The sequence below is a fragment of the Eschscholzia californica genome, unplaced genomic scaffold, assembly GCF_041429995.1.
Source record: "Eschscholzia californica isolate CP2 unplaced genomic scaffold, dmEscCali1.0.p SCAF_1, whole genome shotgun sequence".
NCBI classification, from domain to species: Eukaryota; Viridiplantae; Streptophyta; class Magnoliopsida; order Ranunculales; family Papaveraceae; genus Eschscholzia; species Eschscholzia californica.
In genome coordinates, this window is record NW_028238198.1 from 29,805,983 (window position 1) to 29,822,240 (window position 16,258).

Consider the following 16,258-nt stretch of genomic DNA (forward strand, 5'->3'; position numbering starts at 1 on the left):
ATCAACATTCATGTTGTAATAGGACAAATTCAGAGGAACCCGTTTATTAGTTGAGTAATGAAGATTCCCATGAGAGATTATGAGTGTTCACTTTAGATTCCAGGGGAAGATGTTATTTGATTGATGATATTACACGGATGCTAATGAACTTGCTTTATTACCTTATCCTAAAAAGAGTAGTCCAAGATAATCGTATATAGTTCGTTTGAGAGAAAAAGAGAGAAAAAGAATGAGTTCTGATGCAAAAGTTCGGTTGATCTCCAGTAGTACAATCCAACCCACATTTAATGATCAGGTCGACCCAATTGAAAGAATAGAGTTAACTCCATGGGATCTAAGCATGCTTTCATTTCAATACATCCAAAAGGGTCTTTTATTCACTACTCCCCCGAAAGAAGAAGAAGAAGATTTCACAGTTATAATCGATCATCTCAAAACTTCATTATCACAAACTCTCTCCGTTTTCTTCCCTCTCGCCGGACGCCTTGGTTTCGAAAAACACAAAGAAGATATTAATGACACCATCTCTGTTTTCATTGACTGCAATTCGGCTGGAGCAGAGTTCATCCACGCGGCCACTGATATAACTATTTCTGACATACTCAATCCAACTTATGTTCCTTCTTCGATTATACAACAATTCTTTTCTCCTCTAAAAGAATTGACCAATTATGCTGGTAGATTCCAGCCGCTTCTTTCCGTACAGGTAACTGAATTAACTGACGGAATTTTCATTGGGTGTTCTATAAATCATGTTGTTTGTGATGGGACATCCTTTTGGTATTTCTTTAATTCATGGTCTGAGATTTCAAGAACTAGTTCTAATAATATTTCATGTCCTCCTATAGTCAAACGTTGGTTTCTCGATAATACTTGTTATCCGATTCGCCTTCCTTTATCTGACTTAGACGAATTTTTCGTAGAGAAATATCGATATATTACTCCGCCACTTGAAGAAAGAATTTTTCATTTCACAAGGGAAAATATTTTGAGACTTAAAGAGAAAGTCAACTTCGAAAATGATACCAATGGTGTTGTTATTTCGTCTTTACAAGCTTTGTTGGCTCATGTTTGGATAGCGATAACTCGAGCTAGGAATTTAGATCCGGATGAAGAGACTAGTTATCAGTTAGCAATAGGACATAGAGCGAGACTAGATCCGCCTTTACCCAATACATACTTTGGTAATTCGATATTTGTAGCGGGAGCTAGTTGTAAAGCCGGGGAATTACTACAAGGGGGAACTGGGTATGGAGCATTGTTATTGAATCAAGTTGTTAAGAGTTGGAATAATGGAACTGTTCGAAGTTTTCTGCAGTCGTGGTTGGAGAAGCCCGTGTTCGTTAGTTTTAACGGGTTTGGGTCTAATCCTCCTCTGGTTACGGGGAGCTCGTCGTGGTTTGACATGTATGGAAACGATTTTGGATGGGGACGACCGATAGGAGTTCGAAGTGGGGTTGCCAATAAGCACAATGGGACAGTTATGGTATTTCCTGGATCAATTGAAGGAAGTATAGATGTTGAAGTGTCCCTTTCTTTTGGTACTCTGAAGACTATGGAAGATGATGATGAGTTCATGGAGATGGTCACTGTCTCACCCTCTTAATTTCCAAAGGGTGTAAGTTCATGGCCATTGTTTCCTTGTTGTCTTTGTCCTCAGTTTTAGGTATGGGTGTGGAAATTTGGGCTCAAGTTTTGGACCCAATCCAAAAAAAATGTGCTAGTATATGAACTTTTGAGATAATTAGCATAATCATCTTAGTCCAACTGATTTCTTCATCCTTCTTCCTTCTCTAGAACTGCCAGATATTCATGACTGATTGTAAATTACATTAGGTTACACGGGTTTATCAATCAAATCTTGTTTATGTTTTAATTCTTGATTAATAGGGAAGATAGGTTGTAGAAGCAGATGACAAAAGAAAATTATTGTAGTATTTTCAGAGAGAAAGTTGAAGAAAACATTCGATTTAATTTTAACTTTGAAAAACTTGTGCAATTGATTGAGATTCAATTTTAGCTAAGAGGAAGAATCTATTGAATTGAAGATGGAAGACAAAGAACCTTGCAGTTTTAGTGCTTTGATACCATAATTCTAATGTATTAAAATTCAAATATGTTCGATCACCATTGCCTATATGCCAAATTCGCAAGAAAGTTGCACACTTAGGTGCTGTTTGTTTTTTTACTTTTTCAGATCTGAAATCTGAATTGGGTCCCTATTCAAATTTCAGATGTTTGTTTTTTGAAGTTAAGCAAATCTGAAAATTTGGCTGAATTGGACCAAGGTCTGAATTGGCTGAAAACTAGCCCATATTTTTCAGACTTCAAAATAAGTCTGAAACAAAGATCCAATATCTGAAATATGTCAAATGTCATTTATGCCCCCGTCAATTCATGATATTCTCATGTTCCATCCTTCTATTATCACCACCAATCCGAACCGGACCACCACCAATCTGAACCGGACCACCACCAGACCACCACCACCATCACCACAAAACCCCACCACCAGACCACCAGACAAGAACACCACCACAAATCCACCACCAGACAAGAACACCACCACAAATCCACCACCAGACGACAACACCACCAGACAACAACAACACCACCAGACAACAACAACAACACCGCCACAAGACAACACCACGGCCACAAGACAACACCACGGCCACAAGACAACACCCCGCAACCACAAAAACCCCGCCACTTTAACTTCGCCCATCTTCGGTAAGGCAAAAAGAGAGAGAGAGAGAGAGAGATCTTCGTGGAGAAGGGACCTAGAACTAGAGATCTTACTGTTGTTTGGTTAAAGAGGAGAGGGATCTCGACAGTACTGCTAGAGAGAGAGAGAATGAGAGATGGTAAAAAGGTTCAGTCTCGCCGGAGAGACTGATAGAGAGAGTTTGGGAGAGAGAGATGGCGGCTGAGATAGATGGAAAGAGGAGTTTAGGGTTTCTATTCTTTTTCTAGTTGAAAGGTTTAGGGTTTCAATTTATTCAGGAGAGAGAAATAATTTAGGGTTTTCTGAAATTAGATTTTTTTAAATTCAGACATAATAATTCAGATTTAAAAAACAAACATCTAACTTTTAAAAAGATTCAAGCATTTCAGATTCAGCCAATTCAGATTCAGATGCAAATAGAAAAACAAACAGCACCTTAGCCATTGAAGGCTGTAATTCCAAATTGAATACTTGACGAAAGTGGACCCTTATCCTCCAAGCCAACAACCCGATTCTTTAAATTGCGAACTGACTAAAAATCGAGGTCAGCTGCCTCATATGCTTATCACGCAAAAGAAAACTGAGAAAGACAAGAAAGATATAAATCAAGAATTAAAACATAAACAAAATTTGATAGATAAACCCAACTAACCTATGTAATCGACAGCCAGTCATGAATATGGCAGTTCTAGAGAAAGGAAAAGGACAAAGATAACAATAAAACATTGAACATCTTCATGAACTTAAACCCTTTGGAAGGCGGGTAAGACATTGATCATCTCCATGAACTCATAATCATCTTCAATAGTCTTCAGAGTACCATAGGAAAGGGAAACTTCAAAATCTATACTTCCTTCAATTGATCCAGGAAAGACCATAACTGTCCCGTTGTGCTTATTGGCAACCCCACTTCGATTTCCTACCGGTCGTCCCCATCCAAAATCATTTCCATACATGTCAAACCACGGCGACCTCCCCATAACCACAGGAGGATTAGCCCCAAATCATTACGACTAACGAACACGGGCTTTTCTGACCATGACTGCAGACAACTTTGAGCGGTTCCATCATTCCATGTCTTAACCGCTTGATTCTATAACAATGCCGCATACCCAATTCGTTCTTCTAGTAATTCTCGTGCTATACTACTAGCTCCTCCTCCAAATATCGAATTACCAAAGTATGTATTGGGTAAAGGAGGATACAGTCTTGCTCTATGTCCAATCGCTAACCGAAAACTAGTCTCTTCATTCGGATCTAAACTCCTAGCTCTGAGTTATCGCTATCCAAATATGAGCTAACAAAGCTTGTAAACATGAAATAACAACACCATTAGTATCATTTTCAAAGTTGGCTTTCTCTTTAAGCCTCAAAACATTTTCCCTTGTCAAATGAAAAATTCATTCTTCAAGAGGCGGTGTAAGATACCGATACTTCTCAACGGAAAAGTCGTCTAGGTCAGAAAAAGGAAGGCGAATAGGATAAGTAGTATTATCTGAGGAACCAACGTTTGAGTATGGGAGGATTTGGATATTGTTAGAACTAGTTGTAGAAATCTCAGACCACGAATTAATGAAATGCCAAAAGGATGTCCCATCACAAACAAAATGATTCATAGAACACCCAATGAAAATTCCGTAGTTAATTCAGTTACCTCTATGGAAACAAGCGGTTAGAGTTTTGTGAAAGTTCATGTTAGTTGGTAGATTAGAAGATACAAACTAAAATAATGAATACAATAGTTTACGTGGTTCGGTCGGAGGATCACGACTTACATCCACGGAGAAAGCCATTAATGGTCGTATTATATTGTCTCCACAATCGTGGGATTGATTGGTTACAGACTCGAAGACTCAAGGCAACTCAACAAATAAAATACGTAGAGGACACTTCTGTTTATAGAGTGACTTGGGTATCTTATTTTTCTAGGACTCTATCTAGGATAAGTACAAGATAATATCTTCCAAATCTTCATATATCTTGACGGTTGATATTTGATATCTTCGGATCTCGATCCTAATACTCTAACACTCCCCCTCAAGTTGGAATGCAGAACTTGTGAAGTATCCAACTTGAAGATTGAACTTGGGAAAGATGAATGTTGCTTGCATACGATCGTATTCAAAACTTGAACTTGATTTTTTATTTTTTTTGTTTAATGTCGAATAATTGGCAATGATGCTGAATACTTTGTCTGCAACTTGAACTTGTAATCGCACATTAACTTGATATAATATTCTTTTCTTTCTTTCGTAAGCTTGGATAACATTCTTTTCTTATTTTCTTCTTTTCTTTCTATCTTTCTTTCTTACATCGAGAAAGATGAGAAAACAATGGAAGCGAACATTGCGCATAAAAAAAATCATTGATTGATGGGGACGCCTATCGAGGAATCTGATTTGTCTAACTATTTTCTCGCTGAGGGTGGTGATGGTTCCTGGAAGACATTACTGACGAAGGAGTTGCTTATAAAAAGAACTCAAGGAAACCATGAAGATGATGACCTAGTCGCAGTTGATAGACATGTAGAGAGAGACCGACGATGGTTTAAAAGAAACCGAAAAAAATGTTGATTCATCACTCAACTGAAAGAAAGTCAGTGGTGGTTTAGTAGATATTGTCCAAAACGATAGGAACAAACTATTGGTAAAAGAGAAGGCCGGGAAAATCAATCGGCAAAAATAAAGTTCTCAATCCAATTTCTGGTGAGCTAGAGAGACGAAGTCCAGTAAAACCAAAACTCAATGTAGTTTGGAGTCGGCAACGGATAATAGAGCATATGTAAAACTTCAACTTACATGATTTAATCACAACGAAGAAAAAAAAACGTTGGAAATACGGAAGCTTGATTCGGCTGAAAGAAAATAGCTCTTTGATTCGAATAAGATGATCATGCATGCAACATGGTTGCTTATCTTCTAATTGATCTGAGAGACGAAAATCAGCAAAACGTGCCCAAGTTTTTTTTAGAAGTAGACTCCCCCTGAATGGGGAAGTTATTGGTGCCTCTCAAATTCACGTGGACAATTACTATGCTGTGATAATTATCGTTCTCCATGTTGTGAGAACTATTGGATAGATAGTCCCCTGAGGAACTATTGGAGTTGCAGCTAATGTTCTTGGAACCCTTACGACTTTTGATATAAATGATGAAAAATTCATTACTCATGCATATAAATAACAAAACACAAGTAATGAAATTAAACCAAGATCTCTATTTGATGAATTAAAGAGATGAGGAGGTTTTAGGTACTTACCCGAATCCATAGCTTGAAGATACTTGAAGATACAGTAGATTTCCTTGTTACCCCTAAGATTTGGACAAAATCTTCTAAACCTTGAGAATGGACGTTGTTTCTGATTTCTCAAAAATGGGAGTTGGGAAAATCACGTCTCTCATCTCTGGTTTAGGGATTTGCCCTGAATAATACGGGAACTGCCTAGGTAGTTACTAGCAGTTACCCAAGTAATTATTAAAGAGCCCATTATTCCTTGATAATTACTTTTGAGGGCTCTACACATGACATATTGCCAATACGCTCCCCACACTTCAAACTGATATTTTATGGTCCATAATGTATAAATTAATTAGATCACATTTTGGGACCCTTAAGTGAAATAACATGTATTATGTAATTAACACATATATTAGTCCACATTAGTCATTAGTATTAAAAATACTAACAATCTCCCACTTGGACTTTATATGTTTCCCGAATTACATAATACAAGAACCTTAGTGTGCACAAAAATTGTTATTTCACGACTTCAAATATCACGTACAATCTGGTTCATTAATCACATTAGCAAGGGATCAAAACGGCGTTCGTCGCATTAGTTCATGACTAAACCTTTAATGGTCACATTACTAATGTAATTAACAACATAGATCAAGTGTGGATGTGTAGCATGGAAATTGCATGCAATTGTGATCTAAAACATGTCTATTTCCAACTAATCCAGTGACTCCACAGAGTCCAACTTTCTCCCAATGATGTCCTCAATAGAAAGTTATATCCTTATGTTCAGAGTACCAAAATATAATTTCTGAAACTACGTAAGGTCAATACATGAAACCAAACATTTCCAATGAGCACAACCAAATGGATCCAAAAAATTAAGACAACAAACTCCCACTAATCAATGGGATCCTAGAATCCCGATATAAACCACATACTTGCTGAAAAACTTTAGGCGGTAAATCTTTAGTGAGTGGTTCACCATATTGGAGTTTGTGTCAATGTGCTCAATGGATACCAAAAGACTCTGAACGTTACCTTTTACCGCAAGGTACTACATACCAATGTATTTGGACTTTGAAAAGCTTTTGTTGTTATTTAAGTACAACTCAGCTGCCTAATCGTCATGTTAGATCCTCATTGGTCGTTTTGCGTATCCAACCACATTCTAACTTAAAGACAAAATTTCAAAGCCAAATTGCATGATTGATGCTTAGAAGCATGTTAAGAACTCTGCTTTCATGGTCGAGAAGGTCATAGGGATTGTTTTACACTTTCCAATAATTAACCCTTCCAACCACCACAAAAATGTAACCTGATCTGGATTTCTTATGATAAAGATATCCAGTAAATCCGTATCGGAGCAACCCATGATTTCTCTATGATCGGTTCTCCTCAAAAGTGAGCATGTAATCTTTCGCTCTTTTGCAGTTATCACATAACCCGTTGGATGACCTTTCAACGGTCTAGCCTTGGGTTACTTGGATATCTACCCAACATTCCTTCAACAAGTGTCAAATCCGAACATGTACAAACTTGTGCATGCATGAGACTTCCAACCACAGACGAGTTTGGGATTGGCTCAATTTCCTTCTCAAGATTGAACTTCACAAGTTGGAGCAAACTAAACCGTCATTATTCACTGACGTATCTCCTAGCAAATATTTCTGGATGCCATAGAGAAATTAACGATATAGGCCTTTTGGGAAAGACCAAGAGTGTCCTTAGGGTGATCTTGGTCTATCTGAATACCCAAAACATAAGAAGCATTTCCAAGGTCTTTCATTTTAAATTCGCTTGAGAGAAAGCCCTTGGTCTAATGCTACAATCCTATATCAGTGTTTGCTAGTAGAACCACACCTACATATAGTTCTAGGATCATAAATTCACTCCCACTGATCTTGAGATATATGCACTGATCGATGATATTTTCCTCATAGAACCGAAAGAGGAAATACCTCATCAAAATTTTGGTACAATTTATTTGACTTAAAGAATACTTCGTAAAGTCAGGCGAGAATACCTCTTCGAAGTTTAATCCTCCCTTATGAGTAAAGTCATTGACGATTAGACGTGCTTTATATCTTTCGATGTTACCTTTTGAGTCCTTTTGGTTTCGTAAATGCATTTACAACCAATTGATCTCACCCTACAGGTAACTCGACAAGATCCTAATGTTAATGTCGTCCATAGACTTCAACTCTCCTTTCATGACCTCAATTCAGTCATCAAATTTTTGAGCTCATTTTGACTTCACTAGGAGAAGTTAAATACTTCAAACCTTAAGTCATAATTGTGCTCATTAAGATAGACAACAAAGTCATAGTGGATCTCCTAATTGGTTCCTTAATTCAAGGTCGTTAATGTCAACCATAATCTCTCTAGCTATTCCTCTGTTTCTTTTAGAGGTTCTTTATTAACTAGTACGAGAAAAGGTTGTTCACTAAATGTGGGATTAATCAACATGGTTGTATCTGATTAAATACTTTAATTCACAGGCTGAACAATAATTGTATCCAAAAAAAATTTAGTTATTGTCAGTCGTGACTTTAAGACGAATATTTGCATACTCATCCTCAAACACAATCTCTTTATTCTGATTACTCCCACTGTAATTAACATCCTCGACGAACATGAGTTTCTTGATTAAAAAGAAGGGTTGTTAGAGCGATCAAACTGCTTCCAGTAAAGGTATTCCTAATGCGATGAGTCATTATTGAAGCAGACAAGACAATGTTTGTCATTCCACGATACCTAAGGGAATGAACCCCAAATATCTTTGCCTGACTCCACATTCGCCTTTATGGTGTTTGATTATATATCTTTAATCAATTTAAGTACCACAATATTAGAATTTAGAGAAACACTAAATGATCTATTTCAATTGAACAATTAAAACCAACTTTGTCCAAAAGTAAATAGAAATTAGTTCCGTCTGAATGACGGTACATGAAAAGTTTCTTCTAAATTCAAATAACAATCAGTACGTAATTGAACTACAAATAAAACAAACACTGAGTGCTTCCAACAACTGCAAGGTTGTTCTACAGCCCACAAAGATGTATCTTTCACCATCAATCGGCTTTCAATAGTGGAGGCAAACCTTTCTTAGCACGCCAAGCGGCGTATTCATAACACATTTTCTTCACGATACCAGTCCTTTTGCAAAAGAAACATGAATGCCTGGAATCCAAATTTCTCTTGCCTTTGACTTGTGAAGTTATTGTGTTTGCTATACCTTTATCCTTCTTTTGCTTATCCAGCCTTTTTACTCCTGAAGTTGATGCTAGGTGAGCACTTTCTGTCTTTTCCTGGTTAATCTTATCTTCTTCCTGAACACAATGTGCAATGAGCTCGTTCAAGCTCCACTTCTCCTTTTGAGAATTATAGGAGATCTTAAGTGTGTTATACTGAACAGGAAGAGATATGAGGACCAAATGAACAAGTATGTCTTCAGACAATACAAGTATTTGTTCCCTGAGTTTGGTCACCAGGTTAGACATATTCATAATGTACTCCCGTATGTTCCCCTTACCGTTATACCGCATGGTGACAAGCTTAGATAATGTAGTGCTTGTCTCCATTTTCCCACTCGCTGAAAAGCAATCAGAGAGTTGCTTGAGGAACTCCTTAGCACTCGCCTTAGTCAGTCCACTGCTTATCGAGTCTGGAATTGAGTTTTGCATGATCATCAGGCTCATCCGATCAGATCTCTCCCATTTTTCCATAACAACCTTCTGTTCAGTAGTACTTAAGCTGGACAGAGGCATTGGGCGATCCATCCTAAGAGCAATGTCAAGATCCATGCAACCAAGCACAGTCATCACGTGCTTCTTCCATTTCTTAAAGTTAATGCCGTTAAGCACCGGAATGTTGTTTATGTTGGCAGATATAAATGATACTAAATACAAAAGACAATAAAACACACATGCTCATATTAGAGTTCATTAAAATCATGCATAAAAATTAGCAATTAACCAAATATTGCAATTTGTGGGCCCATTTCAAGATATCAAGTGTAACATTACTACCTAGTCTTTGGACAGAGATAATAACTTACTAGTGATACTCTCTGATATTGATACAAGATCTGCCAAGTGTTGTGCCTTTCTTTGGACCGACACAATACTCGCATGACACCTAAATATATCACATATCTTAGTCATAAGGCAATTTAAGGCTTCCCTTAGACCTGTCAAAGTAACCTTCCTTTGGGCCGATCACTTCACATGGACTAAGACATGTTTATCTACACCGACTATGGTATTTTACCCGACAGAGGTCACTTTGGCGACATGTCAGTTCAATCCCATAATTAATGCAATAACCATCTAAGTTTTTGACAAAAATTAAAATCATAATATTTTGTGCAAGATTAATCAATAGCCTAACCTTATGTTTAATGATTATTGACATATAATCACTTGATCATGTTTCTTATTACTTATTAAGCATATATCAACATAGATATTATATCCACTAAAGGTTGATAATTCAAAGTACACATATGCATGAAATCATCGTCAAATTACCATAATTAACGATAAACAAAAAATCATATGTGCATTATTTAGTAGTAGAAACATGTTGTGGTGCCTTCAAACACCCAATTAAGGCACTCAACAATAACTCACAATTCATGCATTACAAATAGAACAAGTGCATTGACGTGAGAAACATACATTACTCCAAAATGAGTAATTTTTTTTTTGAAGCCAAGGGAACCATTTCCATTAATAAGTGATAAAATCACAATGTTTACATGGATGATACTTCATTCTTATTTCTCTCCTCTGAAAACTTCATGAGAGTTACATACCTTTAAATGCAAAGTGCCTCATGAAGAGAAAGAAATGGGACTAGACACTGACTCAAACAAAAGACCCTAAAGGCCGACAAAAGATCCTAAAGATCGTGAATGAAAAGACCCTAAAGGTCGACAAAATATTACAGTAAAACTAATAAAAGAACCACCGCCTTCTTGCCGGAAAACCGTCGCCGTCACCGGAAAACCGCCGCCGACACCGGAAAACAGCCGCTGCCGCCAGAAAACCGCCTCCGTCACCGGAGAATCGTCGCACACCACCATAGAAATCACATTACCACCACACCACCTTCACGAAGCACCACCCGATCTTGCCGTAGAAACCAATCGCTCCACCACCACCACCCATCACCATCAATAAATGTAATTTCTGATAATATATCTTTCTTCATCAAAAACCATAACATTAGGTTTCTTGAAAAACAAATAATCTCTTATGTCTTCCAATTTAAAAGATTAATTGTTGAATCAAAGCATCTAGGGTAAAGATTATGACTTAACCGCCCAGACCAACCGAGGTTTGCAGATTTTGTTTTCTAATTAGGGTTTGATTATAGATCTCATCTGAAGTTCATGATTTTGAGATGAGTTTTTGGATTGTGAGATTAGGGATGGGGCCAATCTTGTGATCGATGTCATTATGAGATGAGTTTTTGGATTGTGAGATTAGGTGTGATTATAGATCTCATCTTCCAACTTACCAGTTAAAACCACTGTCCTTCACCGTCTTCTCCCAGATGATCAATGTTGATGAAGAGATAGATAGAGAGAGAAAAAAGGTAGTTGTAATTGTTGGTGATCAAAGAAATCTACATAGAAGAGGAAACAGAAGAACAAAAAAAAATATAGAAGAGGAAACTCCGGCGGAGGGTCTCCCTTCGCCGGAAAAATAGATCTCAATCTCTCTCTCTCTCTCTGGCAGTTGTGTTCCCAAAATGAGTAATTAGAGGTCTACAAGTGCCCAAATATGATGTTGTATGCATCCAAAATGATGTTACGAGCACCCAAACTAACTACTAAAGGCACCCAAAACGATTAACACCAAGTGCTACAGGCGCCCCAAAACTATAGGCACCCTATAATTGCTATAGGCACCCAACTAGTGGAATCGTCATGTCACACCCTATTGCTATAGGCACCTTGCAAATGCTATAGGCACCCAGCTAGTGCTTTTGGCACCCGCCAATGCCGTATAATCCCCCTGTTGCTATAGGCACCGAACCAAATACTATATGCACCCTAGTTCCTCTAGGCATCCTCGGTAATTGCTATGGGCGCCCACACTAGAAACTATTATATGTATTGCCCGATATATATGTATGATAACGTTTAATACCTCCAGTATCTAAGCAATGGTAATGGTATCAAAATTTCTCTAAACAAATTTGATTTAGTGAAAAAACCATGTTAGGAGGAATTAATTGATACCCAATTATCTCTCTAAACAACCGAATAAGAGAGATTATGGAATTGAGAAATTAAAATCTAATCAATATTTCTCTGACCCAAAATAGTTGAACCCAAAATAGTTGACAGAATCTTAAAAAAAAAACAAAATTATACTAACCAATATTTTCTCTGTAAAGAACCTAATCAGAGAAATAAAACTTAAAATTGGTTATATATAATCTACCTAAAATATCTGTTAACTAATTAAATATTCAACGGAGAAATGATGGGAGAGGAAATTAAGGAAATAATAACTACTTATATTTTATCTCTCCCAACAGAAACCTAAGAGGGTAATCCAACATAAAATTCATAAGAATATCATCTACCCAAATATCTCTCAACTACCATCTCAAAAATCATACAAATAGTGGCTCTGATACCACTTGATGGAAAATTCATTACTCATGCATATAAATAACAAAACACAAGTAATGAAATTAAACCAAGATCTTTATTTGATGAATTAAAGAGATGAGGAGGTTTTAGGTACTTACCCGAATCCATAGCTTGAAGATACTTGAAGATACAGTAGATTTCCTTGTTACCCCTAAGATTTGGACAAAATCTTCTAAACCTTGAGAATGGACGTTGTTTCTGATTTCTCAAAAATGGGAGTTGGGAAAATCACGTCTCTCTTCTCTGGTTTAGGGATTTGCCCTGAATAATATGGGAACTGCCTAGGTAGTTACTAGCAGTTACCCAAGTAATTATTAAAGAGCCCATTATTCTTTGATAATTACTTTTGAGGGCTCTACACATGACATATTGCCAATACGCTCCCCACACTTCAAACTGATATTTTATGGTCCATAATGTATAAATTAATTAGATCACATTTTGGGACCCTTAAGTGAAATGACATGTATTATGTAATTAACACATATATTAGTCCACATTAGTCATTAGTATTAAAAATACTAACAATAAAATCAAAGGGAAATTGAAGAATCTGACTTTATTAGTGTTAGGAACCCTAACATTGCTAGTAAAAGTTGACCTGACTTTACTGGTCCTGTTAGATATCCATCCAAGCTTTCTTCAAGGGACTAAAACGATGAGAAGGAACCGAGACTTTTCTTCAAGTGGATATTAAATCGACACAAAGCGATTAAAAAGAAATCGTATCACAATGAAAATATTGTCGATAATAACGGAACCTAAAAAAATTCGATAAAACAGGATTGATGAACCTGCTCAGGATAATTTAATCGATAAAAAAAAAATCGAGAATTTACGAAAATTTAATTAGGATTGATTAACCTGCTCTTGGTACCATGTGAAAGTTCATGTTAGTTGGTAGATTAGAAGATACAAACTAAAATAATGAACACAATAGTTTACGTGGTTCGGTCGGAGGATCACGACCTACATCTACGGAGAAAGCAATTAATGGCTGTATTATATTATCTCCACAATCGTGCGATTGATTGGTTACAGACTCGAAGACTCAATGCAACTCAACAAATAAAATACATAAAGGTCACTTCTATTTATAGAGTGACTTGGGTATCTTAATTTTCTAGGACTCTATCTCGGATAAGTACAAGATAATATATTCCAAATCTTCATATATCTTGACGGTTGATATTTGATATCTTCGAATCTCGATCCATCTCGATCCTAATACTCTAACAAGTTTACCAGCATAAACTCCAAACCCATCTATCTATCTATCTATTAATTAAAAATGAGCAGACTTGGGCACATTTCAATAAGCGTTTACCCGAATGGACCCTACTAAGAAAAATCGGTTGTATAGGTGCGCCGCATAAAAGCATCTCCAATGGGACACTCTAATAAAAACTCTAAAATCTAGTTGTCAAGTGTCAAATAAAGATTCTCTTTCCTAAGTGTCAATATAGAGACAGTCTAAATTTTTTTGGTCTCCAATAGAGATCTCTAAAATCTCTCTACTTAATACACATGTCACTCTTAAATTGAATATTAAAAAAGTAGTTGAAAAGAAGAGGTGTGATGCAGGCGCATAGGCGTGTGGGCCCACGTCCACGCGTGCCCACACCCTATTAAGTCATAATAGTAGTTTATTTAGTAGAAAAGAAGTTACTATAATTTGATATTTCTTTATTTTAAAGTTTCTATGTTTGAGTAGTTTATTATTTTAGGAATCCTAGTTTGAGTCTATCTAGGAAGGTTTATTATCTTATAAAAGGGGATCTAGTCTATGTTATTATTCACCTTGAAGAGAAAAACAATTGAAATTATTAAGAGTTTAAGTTTAGTTTATCGTTTCTTACAGTTTTCTTTAATTGTTCTTAGTTTATTTTATTGTTCTTTAATTATTCCGCTGCGTCTACATCAAGTGGTATTCAGAGCCATTTTTTTTAACAAATCACAATGGTTAATTCTACCGTTCCTACTCCAACAATCAAAGAGAAGACACCAACTTTTGCCTCCGAATGGGACAACATCAACAAGAAGTTATCCTCGGTTACAAAATTGGAAGAAGCTTTCGAAAATTAAAAGAAGGAAACTATGGAAAAATTCGAAAATCACAAGAAGGAAACTATGGAAAAATTCGATCAAGTCAATGATTCGATCATGAAGCTATCTAAACAACTCGAAGGCATATGTAAGTCTCCCTCTTTTACCACTACTCCTTCTTCTACTACTTCCACTCAAGCATCATTATCACTTCCAACCATAACACCAACTTCAAATTCCCTACTTGGACAACCTAACACAACCCCGATTCACATCAACCCTACATCACCACTCTCACCGGTTTTCCCACTAACATACATAAACCCTTCAACCTCCATGGTCGATACTGTTGAAAGAAATTTTCTTCATAAAATAAATACTAGTTTTTCAATGAGGGATGAAGAGAAATTCGTTGAGACAAATAAAGAAGAAGAGGTCCAATTAAATAACACAAGCTCCGGCAATTTATTTGATCCGTATATAATTTCGAGAGAAGAATTAGTTGTTTCGAATCACAAAATTCTTCCACATCAAATTGTGTCGTCATTGGTGTTACCTCCTCATTATCATGAACTTATTACAACTTTTAGGTTGTCTTCATGGAACCAATTGGAATATACCGATCACGTCTTCGATACAATGTCCCTTGATGGGGTTTCACCTACTCGATTCTTTCCATTCAAGGAAGAAATTAATAGGACACCGGTTCTTGCTTCACAAGATACTTCTACTACAAAATTGAATTTTTGTGATATACTGGCTACGGTGGTTCCAAACGTGACAATTTGTGATGAAGTTTTGGTTTATAAGCTTCACGAAGATGAACGTGGGAAAATATCTAAAGTTTTGGTCCATTTTTGTCTTCTTCGAATTTTCAGGAACTTTCGTGAAAAATGGGAATTAAGGATCGGTATGGCGAAATTCATCGTATGCGGTTGCATCAAATTGTTTTCTTCATCGAAAAGGTTCGGGGCGAACCTTCTGGGGAACAGGGTGCTGATGCAGGCGCATAGGCGTGTGGGCCCACGTCCACGCGTGCCCACACCCTATTAAGTCATAATAGTAGTTTATTTAATAGAAAAGAAGTTACTATAATTTGATATTTCTTTATTTTAAAGTTTCTATGTTTGAGTAGTTTATTATTTTAGGAATCCTAGTTTGAGTCTATCTAGGAAGGTTTATTATCTTATAAAAGGGGATCTAGTCTATGTTATTATTCACCTTAAAGAGAAAAACAATTGAAATTATTAAGAGTTTAAGTTTAGTTTATCGTTTCTTACAATTTTCTTTAATTGTTCTTAGTTTATTTTATTGTTCTTTAATTATTCCGCTGCGTTTACATCAAGGTGTCTATTGGTTTAAATTTTAAAGTGACACTTAGAGAGTCTCAAAGAGAAACTCTAGTTTTAGAATTTCTCTCTCTAGACACTGATGTAGATTGTTGCGGAAGCGTAAAAGTAATGGAATCCACCATTATTAATAAACTAAACTAACGAAATAAAACTGATAAAATAACGATAAACAATAAACTTGATTAATAATAAACTTGGTTGATAATATTCTCTGATCTGG

The 16,258-nt window shown here is 36.4% G+C and overlaps 1 protein-coding gene and 1 pseudogene across 2 annotated transcripts in view; one reads left to right on the forward strand and one right to left on the reverse strand.

Moving 5' to 3' along the window:
• LOC147565891 (uncharacterized) overlaps positions 1-16,258 on the reverse strand; it is a 91,903-nt gene extending 75,645 nt beyond the window's left edge. The window contains exon 1 of the mRNA XM_086652367.1: positions 16,116-16,258. The gene's annotated coding sequence lies outside the window, so the exon portion shown is untranslated. The remainder of the gene's footprint in view (positions 1-16,115) is intronic.
• Positions 27-1,876, forward strand: LOC147565899 (putative acetyltransferase At3g50280 pseudogene; annotated as a pseudogene). Its single transcript, XR_015230309.1, has one exon. The product of XR_015230309.1 is annotated as a putative acetyltransferase At3g50280 pseudogene (transcript).